The following is a 10,714-nucleotide window of genomic DNA, read 5'->3' as shown; positions in this document are numbered from 1 at the left end:
GAGGATATTTGTAACATGAGGCAAGAAAAAGATGGTATAAAGGAGAATATACTGATATGCTGATTATATTTTGTAAAAAAGGTTAAAATATCAAACTCAAGAGATAGGATACATATGAGAAAGTAGATAGTTGAAGAACAAATTAGTGAACTGCAATATCAGACCCAGGAGACTTCCATAAGGCAAATTACAGTGCAGATTGGAAACTAAATAGAAATTTTAAATAAAACAAGACAGTAGCAATACCAAAAATTGACGATAATGAACTATGTAGTAAGGACTATCAGTAACTAGAATCTGCATCTAAGTTTTAAAAAAATAGAAAAAATGTAAAGTAAATATATGATTGTCATCAAGAGATCTAGTCTAGGTTCTGGCCCTGACTCTAGCTTAGTAATACGCTGTATATGTTGGGCAAATCATTTAGCCCCCTGAAGCCTCACTTTCCTAAAATACAAAATCTTACAGGTAAGAAGCCAGACAACCTGGAACTGACTCCTAGCTCAGCCAGTCACAGCTTTGATCAACTTTCTTACCCTCTTTATATATTCATGTAAAGCCAGTAGCCACAGCTACCATCATAGCCGCCTAGCCCATGCAGGTTCGAATTTGATTTGGACAGATGGTAACGAAGCAACAGAGCCAAGAACTGGTGGGCCATTAGCTTTAATCCTAGCTTGCACCTGGCGGGCAAGAAATACACACAGTGGGAAAACACTTCCTTTCCATTCAGGGCTTCCAAAACCACTGTCTTGTCCGAGTTTCCTAAAATCAAAGGTTTCTACCTCACCAGGCTTATTCACCTCTGGTCCCCATCTCCTTCTCTCTGCACAAACTCTACACAAACTGGCTTCTCCTTCAGTACTCCACCATCTTGGCTGCTTCTCCTCTCCAATACTAATTTCAGCAACCAAGAGAGAGAGAGCCCCTGGTCTCCCTTATTTTATAGTGTAGAGATTAAAGCCTTTAAGCCAGTATACAAATAAGGAAGTCTCTGATACAAAGCCACTTATCTGAAGCATAAATGGAATTCCTCATAAGAGTGCACCACCCCACATCATTCAACAATCAAGGGTGTGGGGAAAAGCTCAGTTTCGAGAAGATCTTATTATTAAAAGGGTGGGAAAGGCTTAGTCTTAAAACTAAGCCTTAGGCTATAATGACTTTGCCTGCTTACAGCCTGTCCCCCACAGCCAATGCAAACTATAAGTGAGCAAACATATACATCATATTTGCTGACTTATTTGACCCACAGCTTAATTATTAGAATAATAAATCTCCTTCTGTGGGAATATAATTTTTCATAAGTTATTCAATTTCTCATTTAACCTAATGGAAGAGTCTAATTTTATAGCTATTGAGTGAAGAGGTTGGTGGTTTATTCCACAGCACTGGGAAAGCTAAGGGCAGCAGTAGAATTAGAACCCAATTTTCCTTAAAATGGACCTGGGCCCTGGCCGGTTGGCTCAGTGTTAGAGCGTCGGCCTGGCGTGCAGAGGTCCCGGGTTCAATTCCCGGCCAGGGCACATAGGAGAAGCGCCCATCTGCTTCTCCACCCCTCCCCCTCTCCTTCCTCTCTGTCTCTCTCTTCCCCTCCCGCAGCTGAGGCTCCATTGGAGCAAAAAGATGGCCCGGGCACTGGGGATGTCTCCTTGGCCTCTGCCCCAGGCGCTAGAGTGGCTCTGGTAGCGACAGAGTGACGCCCCGGAGGGGCAGAGCATCGCCCCCTGATGGGCGTGCCGGGTGGATCCCGGTCGGGCGCATGCAGGAGTCTGACTGACTCTCCCCGTTCCTAGCTTCAGAAAAATACAAAAAAAAAATGGACCTGAGGGTGGAGAGAAAGCCAAAAACATGAATACATTTATATGCTAAGCCAGTCATATGAATGTTGTTATCTTTAATATCCCATCAAGAGTAATGGCTGTGGCCCTGGCTGGTTGGCTCAGTGATAAGAGCAGTGGCTGGGCATGTGGAAGTCCCAGGCTTGTTCCCAGTCAGGGCACATAGGAGAAGCAGCCATCTGCTTCATCACATCTCACCTCCCCCTTCTCTCTCTCTCTTTTCCTCCTGCAGCCATGACTCGAATGGTTCAAACAAGTTGGCCCTGGGTGCTGAGGATGGCTCCATGGTCTCGCCTCAGGTGCTAAAATAGCTCAGTTGCAGAGCAATGGATCAGTGGCCCCAGATGGGCAGAGTATCCCCTGGTAAGGGGCTTACCCAGTGGATCCTGGCTGGGGTGCATGTGGGAGTCTGTCTCTCTGACTCCCAGCCTCTCACTCAAAAAAAAAAAAAAAAAGTAATGGTTGAATTATTTTCTATTATAAGTGTAGTAAGTAACTAATTAAAAAATTAGAAAATATGAAAATGTATAAGGAAGAATAGTAAACAAGAGTGTTACTATCTAAACATCATTCTTAGCTCTGGTAAATTTCTTTCTAGTTTATTTTCCATTGAGAAATCTCACCTACACATTTAAATATATAATTTTATATTTTGCCATTTCCCCTTAACATTATAACATAAGTATTTCATCTTATTTCATAGTTTCCTTAACATTTATTAAATGGCTACATAATATTTTATTGAGAATGGCAGTTTATTTAACTACTCCTCTGTTAACCACTTGGGCTTCTTCCAATTTTCTGCTACCACAATAGAATTGTAGTAAACATCCTTATGAATAAAGGTTTTGTGTATCAAAACTTACTGGGCTAAAGAATAAAAACATGATGGCCTGACCTGTGGTGGCGCAGTGGATAAAGCATCAACCTGGAAACGCTGAGGTTGCCGGTTCAAAACGCTGGGCTTGCCTGGTCAAGGCACATATGGGAGTTGATGCTTCCTGCTCCTCCCCCCTTCTCTCTCTCTCTCTCTCTCTCTCTCTCTCTCTCCCCTCTCTATAATGAATAAATAAAATCTAAAAAAAAAAAAAAGAATAAAAACATGCAAAGCTTGTGGCACAGACTAACTCTCTGAAAGGCTATATTCAATTTATATTCAAATTGTCATTTTAAACTTTCAGTTTATTAATTTTAAATTTATTATACCTATTTATATTAAAAAATTAAACAGGAGCATCTTTAAAATTAATATGTGATGATTGTAAACATTTTACATGATGTAGAAATAAATATGGCTGAAAATGAAATTACTCCATAAAACTATTGCCTAGAGCAGTGTTTTTCAACAAGTGTGCCATGAGACATGGTCAGGTGTGCCGTGGGGAAATTAAACATGGGTCCCCAAACTACAGCCCACATGCCATATACGGCCCGTGGAGGCTATTTATCCGGCCCGCCGCCAGCCGCCTCCATCTGAACATAAACATTCCCCTCACAATCCCTCCAGCTATCAGCGACAGGAAGAGTGGAGGCACACGGAACGCTCACTGACCAATCACCTTCTAGAATTCATCCCAACCAATAGCGATAAACCAATAGTAGGCCGCCTCTCATCCACACCCAGGAAGGTCCCCGCTCGGGCTGCTGCGCACTTGTCATTGTGTGGCCACGGTGAGTAGTTGAAGCTGCTACTCCTCCCCAAGGTCCGGATTTCTAATCCTGGTCAGGACTGGAGGTAAATGTTGCCACCACTAGATGAAGCTTCAGCCTCAGCCTCAGCTGGTTATGTCTATCCTGATGGTGTATATAGATATTTGACCTTTTTCTTTTTAAACTGATAAGTACAGATACTACACTTGATCTTAGCCAAAAGGCCGAGAAGTGACCTTTTTCTTTTTAAAAGAGGCCCTGTAGAGGGTGATATACAATGCATCAAAATACATCACAATGTTATCTATATTGTATATGGCCTCCTGAAGGGTCATCTTCTTAAAGAGCTCAAATCTCTATATACACCATCAAAACAGACAGAACCAAGGCCCCTGCACCCAGCTGACCATGGGATTTGAACCCACAACCTCAGGGAGAACTCTAGTATTTATCAGAATCCTTACCTAGAAAGCAAACTTCTCAACCTGACAGTAGAGATGCTTTGATTTTGTCCAGTCTCTATATAGAGAGAGTATTTTCCAAATTGATTTGAACCCACAACCTTGATGAAAGCACCGGTATCTATTAGTGGGACTGTATATATGAGGGGATACATGGGACTGTATATATGAGGGGTTACATGGGACTGTATATATGAGGTTACATAGGACTGTATATATGAGGTTACATGGGACTGTATATGAGGGGATGTTACGTGGGGTTGTATTTATAAGGGGATGTTATGTGGGACTGTATATATGAGGGGGTTATCCTTTTTTATTTAACTTTTTTTTAATAAATGTAATTTATTTAAACTTTAAATAAATTCTAACAGTTAGAGTGTCATTTTGTGTCATTTTGGTAGGTGGTGTGCCCCAGGATTTTGTAAATGTAAAAACTGTGCCGTGGCTCAAAAAAGGTTGAAAATCACTGGCCTAGAGTAATTACTGCCTATAGCTTGTTATATATTCTTCCAGATTTTTTTTTGTGTGTGTGACAGACAATGAGAAAGACAGAAAGAGGGACAGATTAGGACAGACAGACAGGAAGGGAGAGAGGTGAGAAGCATCAGTTCTTTGTTATGGTTCCTTAGTTGTTCATTGATTGATTTCTCATATGTGCCTTGACCAGGGGCTATAGCAGAGCAAGTGACCTCTTGCTCAAGCCAGTGACCTTGGGCTCAAGCCAGCGACCATTGGGTTCAAGTCAGCAACCATCGGGTCATGTTAATGATCCCATGCTCAAGCCAGCGACCTCAGGGTTTCAAACCTGGGTCCTCTGTATCCCAGTCTGATACTCTATCCACTGAGCTATTGCCTGGTCAGGCTCTTCCAGATTTTTTGATATGCATATACTGACATTTATTGCTATTATTGTTAGTAATAGAAACATGCATAGCATTTTATATCTCTTTTCCCATTTATTGCAGATGTTAATTATTTTGTCACATTAGCCCATGTAGATCTATTTCATTCTCTTTAATAACTATATAGTATGAACATAACAATTTTTTTTCTTATCTCTTGATAGACATTTGGATTAGTTTCAAGTTTTCTCCTCTTAGACACCATTCTGCAATGAGAGTTCTTGCATATATGGTTTATTTATTAATTTATTTATTTATTGACAGAGCCAGAGAGAGAGTCAGAAAGAAAAATAGATAAGGACAGACAGACAGGAAGGGAGAGAGATGAGAATCATCAATTTTTTCGTTGTGGTACTTTAGTTGTTCATTGATTGTTTTCTCATATGTGCCTTGACCATGGGGCTACAGCAGACCAAGTAACCCCTTGCTCAAGCCCGCGACCTTGGGTCCAAGCTGGTGAACTTTGCTCAAACCAGATGAACCTGCACTCAAGCTGGTGACCTCAGGGTCTCGAACCTGGGTCCTCCACATCCCAGTCCAACGCTCTATCCACTGTGCTCCTGCCTGGTCAGGCTATATGGTTTATTTTTAATGAGCATTTACTGCTGTGAAAATGTGACTTTGAAAATAGTTGTTGGCTCAATCATTCTCAGTAAGCTGAAACACACAGTATTTAAATATCATTTAAATTTAAAAATTTGAATTTAGTCATATTCATTAAAACCAGGTTAAAGTCACAGTGATCTTTCTCTCTCATATAGGTATGAAGCCTTTCACTCCAGATGGGACATAAAGCTCCTTAAGTTGAAATTCATTGCACGAGGGCTCTGATGGCCCTGAACAGATGGAAGAGCAACCTCATTTGGATGGTTAGGTTATGATTGTCACGGAACACCTCAGAGAGCTTCCAATGGGAGGTGGCAGAGTAAAGATCTGTTGGCAAAGGCAAGTAAAGAGGCTGTGGACTCATTATACTTGTTTCTTTGTATGTATTTATTTGCTAGTGTCAATACAATGAGACTAAGATTCAAGCAGTGTAACATGCTCTGGCTGTTGACAAACCTTGGGACCTCAGAAATCAAGCATTTGGATACCAGTTAGCATTCTGTAAAGCCAGAAGCCATGGCCAGGACCACTATCACAGCAGCCTCCTGGCCCATGCAGGTTCGCATTGGATTCGAATAGTCGGTAAAGAAACAACGGAGCCACAAACTGGTGGGCCTTCATCTTTAATCCTAGCTTGCACCCGGCGGGCAAGTAAAAACACGCACTGGGCTCCAGAACCCAATCACATTCAGTGCTCACAAAGCTACTGATTTATCCAAGTTTCCTAGAATCAAAGGTTTCTAGCTCACCAGCCTTATTCTCCTCAGTTCCCCATCTCCTTCCTTATCCCAGATACAAGCTCTACACAAACTGGCATCTCACTCAGCACTCTGCCATCTTGGCTGCTTCTCCTGGCCTACTCCACGTGGCCTTTCTCTGTTCTCCTCTGCTCTCTCTTGCTAATCTCAGGAACCAAGAGTGCAAGCTCCCACTCCGTCCCCATTTTATAGTGTAGAAATCCAAACCCTTAATCCAATATACAAAATAGGGAAGTCTCTAGTACAAAGTCACTTCTCTGAGGCATGATTGGATTGTACCACCCCACATCAAAACGGGTGGGAGAGGCTTAATCCCAAAACCAAGCCCCAGGCTACAATGATCCTGCCTGCCCCCAACACACATTAATATCACCTGGGCGACAGCATCTTTAACAAAGTGAGCATAATACATTTTATCCGCCCAACACATTCAAATAGTTTCTTGTTAAAAGACCTTGGGAGGATCATTTTATTCCTCTGAGGCTCCGTTTTTACAAGTATTCCAGACAAGGCTTCTAGGAGGAGGGTATGATACTGACATTCATTCACAGATATTTATTGAGCACTGTGTGCCAAGAATTGTTCCCTGTAAGAGAGATCCAGTTGTAAACACAATAGATGAGAACCTATTTTTCCCCCTGTTGGGCAGATAAAATGTATTATGCTCACTTTGTTAAAGAGGCCGTTGCCCAGGTGATATTAATGTGTGTTGGGAATTGTTGTAGCCTGAGGCTTGGTTTTGGGATTAAGCCTGTCCCACCCTTTTTGGTGTGAGGTGGTACAATCCTATCATGCCTCAGAGAAGTGACTTTGTATTAGAGACTTCCCTATTATGTATATTGGATTAAGGGCTTGGATTTCTACACTATAAAATGGGGGAAGAATGAGAGTTTGGGCTCTTGGTTCCTGAGATTAGAAGAGAGAGCAGAGGAGAGCAGAGAAAGGCCACATGGAGGAGGCCAGGAGAAGCAGCCAAGATGGTGGAGTGCTGAGTGAGATGCCAGTTTGTGTAGAGTTTGTATCTGGGATAAGGAAGGAGATGGGGAACAGAGGAGAATAAGTCTGGTGAGCTAGAAACCTTTGATTCTAGGAAACTCGGATAAGTCAGTAGCTTTGTGAGCACTGAATGTGACTGGGTTTTGGAGCCCAGTGTGTGTTTTTACTTGCCCGCCAGGTGCAAGCTAGAATTAAAGACTATGTCCCACCAGTTTGTGGCTCCGTTGTTTCTTTACTGACTGTCTGAATCCAATGCGAACCTGCCTGAGCTGGGCTGCTCTGATGGTGGCCCTGGCTCTGGCTCCTGGCTCTACACCCCCCAAAGGTGATATTGCTACATTTCTTGGCTGGAAATAATATGATCTACCTGAATTTAGTCAAGTGCCCCAAAATTTAACCTTTGTGAATTATATCTTAGTAATGTAAATTACACTGTGGTAAATTATTAGTCAGATCGAATCATCTCGTTTGAATTTATCCACTCAACAAGATATTATTCCTTTTGCCTTATAATGTACCTTCCTTACTGAAGTTAGCGCCCATCTTGTCAACACACACTATAATCCCTTCTTCCTAATCCCCCTTCCTCCCTCTCTTCCTTCCTTTTACTTGTAATAGTGCCTAGAATAAGCACCTAGGACAGTGATTGGTACATAGTAGGTGAAAAATAAATTTTTGTTGACTAGATACCACAAATATTTATTGTTTAAGATTTAGGTGCTAGAAATAGCTTTGGAGTATACAGGATAAATAAAATACTATTTCTGCTTTCAAAGACCTTGCATCTAGTTAGGAGACAGGCTAGTCAACCAGAAATATGATGAATACTTTCAGAATGTGTGCCCAAGTGTGTCTGTCTCCATGTCCCTAACTAAAGCTGCCACTTCCCATTTTCCTGTTCTTTCTGCCTACCCCAGACCTTTTAATTTTTCTAAAATCAGCAGACCAGATAAGTCAAAACACCTTTATTTTGTTTGTTTTTGGTGAATCAGAGATTACATTTTCTATCTTTTTCAAGGGAGGCAGAACTGTGTAAATGTTTTATACTGATTTGCAAAGCTGGTATACATATTTCAGGACACAATTGAGCCTCTCTCATTAAAGCCCATTCTCCTGTTTGTATGTCACTGTTTCTAGCTGTGGAGAGAAAGCACTGTTTTAAAATAATTGTGAAGATCCTAATTCCATGGTAACCACAACAAATGGACCTTTACTGTAATAGGTTTTGATGACCTTATTTTTATTTAGAACAATTATAATTTTTGTTATAAAAATCATTTAGTTTAATTTTATCTCTGTTTTTAAACTTTGTCCAAGTTAAAGGCTGTGGTGAGCTAGACAATTCAGAGTCAATTTATTTTTCAAACCAATAACATAATCTGTGAATCACTGTTCTTAGGTTTGATGGTATTTGTTGTAGGGTTGCTAGATATCCTAAATCTTTCTTCTCCTATTTCTGCATATTAAGAAAATCAATGAATAAGCAAAAAACTTTGTTGGTTCTTTTTTTTTTTTTTGTGTGTGTGTGTGTGACAGAGACAGAGAGAGGAATAGACAGACTGGAAGGGAGAGAGATGAGAAGCATCAATTCTTTATTGCAGGCACCTTAGTTTCTCAGTGATTGCTTTCTCATATGTGCCTGGACCAGGAGGCTACAGCAGACCAAGTGACCCCTTGCTCAAGCCAGCGACCTTGGGTTCAAGCTGGTGAGCCTTGCTCAAACCAGATGAGCCCGTACTCAAGCTGGTGACCTCGGGGTTTTGTACCTGGGTCCACCACATTCCAGTTCAACACTCTATCCACTGCGCTACTGCCTGGTCAAGCTGTTGGTTCTTTTTTTTTTACAATTATATTTAAATATACAGTAATGGATATGATAAATTTGCATTTCCAGTTAGGTCACTTTTAATGTTCTACCCATAGATGGCAGCAAGCGACCACTTGACTAAATCGGCAGGCCTTCGGCTGGTCCCTGTTAGGCCAATGAGTTGTAAAGCCACATTAAAAGGGAGAAAGTGGAATATGACAGACTGCATCTCTGGAGGAAGCTTCAGTTGTTGGAGATGAGGCTTTTCTGGTCCAAGAGGGAGAACTTAGTCCTGTTTTGATTCTTCTTCTAAAGTTTAAGAGAAGAACCCTGTAATGTTGAAGGAATGGTCAAGTCCAGGAAGAGGGAGCCTGTGGCTTGAGGAGTCCCTGGATTGCTCAGTCAGTTTCTTCTTCCTTTTGCCTCAATTCATTCAACTCCATGTGTTATGAAATCAAAGTTCCTTCTGATAACTCAGCCTTGCCTATTTGGTCCCTGTGGGTCTGGAGTCCTTCTCTCATATTTCCCAACCTCCCAGTTAATTATATTCTGGGGAAGTTCCTATCTGAGTCCTGATATGCAACAACTTACTGGTCCCTTGATGATGGAAAGTGAATTAGCAGATGACTTGAGAGAGAAAATTTAAAGTAGGTATATATATATGTATATGTATATATATGTATATGTATATGTGTATGTATAAAATAAAAGGCATATGTTATCCCTTTTATTCTGCACTTATTATTTGTCAAGCACTGTGACAAATACTTCATATATATCTCACTTAATACTCATAAAAGCTCAATAAATTAAAAAGAGAAAAAACTCATGGACATGGAAGTCAGTGTGGTGATTGCTGGGGGGAGGGTGGGGGAGAAGTGGAGGAGAGCATGAAGAGATAAACTGTGATGGACAGAGACTTGCCTTGGGCTGGTGAGCACACAATACAGTGTACAGACGATGTGTTGTATAATTGTGCACCTAAAACCTGTATAATTTTGTTAACCAATGTTAACCTCAATAAATTTAGTAAAAGTAAAAAAAAGAGCTCTATAAATTAGAGATCTGAATGTCTTTTGACCAATGAGGAAATGGAGTGAATTAACTTGTTCAAGTTTACAAATCTGGTTTAAACTGCTTTGGCTTGTTTAAGGAGGCTCCTTCTTGGGATGTGGTAAGACTTTGACCTTTCCAGTCAGTGTATACACATTACTTTCATGTATATTATAAAAGATACAAATCCATACCTTTGAAGACAGTGGGAGGGCTTACACACATGAAAAAGACATTGAGGCACAGAATTTGAGAATACCTAAATTATGGTAATGGGGGCCTTCAGAAGACACTGAAATAAGAGTTTTTTTTAGAAATGAAAAAGGCCTGGGTAGAAAAGGAAGCTAAAAAAGCATTGGGGGAAGTAGGTAGGGGGAAATGAAGGAGGGTACAGGAGGATAAGTGGTGATGGATGCAGACTTGACTTGGGGTGGTGAACACACAGTACAGTGTACAGACGATGTGTGGTAGAATTGTGCACCTAAAATCCTTATAATTTTGTTATCCATTGTCACCTCAATAAATTCAATTACAAAGGAAAAAAATAAAAAGGAACCTTGTTGAACTCAAAATCTACCATCTTCCTGATTTCCCTTGATTGGGATAACACTAACAACATGGCTATTGTCTTACCTTG

At 40.9% G+C, this 10,714-nt stretch overlaps 1 pseudogene; it reads right to left on the bottom strand.

Annotated features, from left to right (window-relative positions):
- Positions 1-3,578: 3,578 nt before the first annotated feature.
- Positions 3,579-3,727, bottom strand: LOC136332529 (U2 spliceosomal RNA; annotated as a pseudogene).
- Between the last annotated feature and the right edge of the window lie 6,987 nt (positions 3,728-10,714).

The sequence above is a fragment of the Saccopteryx bilineata genome, chromosome 3, assembly GCF_036850765.1.
Source record: "Saccopteryx bilineata isolate mSacBil1 chromosome 3, mSacBil1_pri_phased_curated, whole genome shotgun sequence".
In the NCBI taxonomy this organism is placed as follows: domain Eukaryota; kingdom Metazoa; phylum Chordata; class Mammalia; order Chiroptera; family Emballonuridae; genus Saccopteryx; species Saccopteryx bilineata.
Note: the sequence above shows the minus strand (reverse complement) of the source record. Positions and strands in the feature narration are given on the sequence as shown.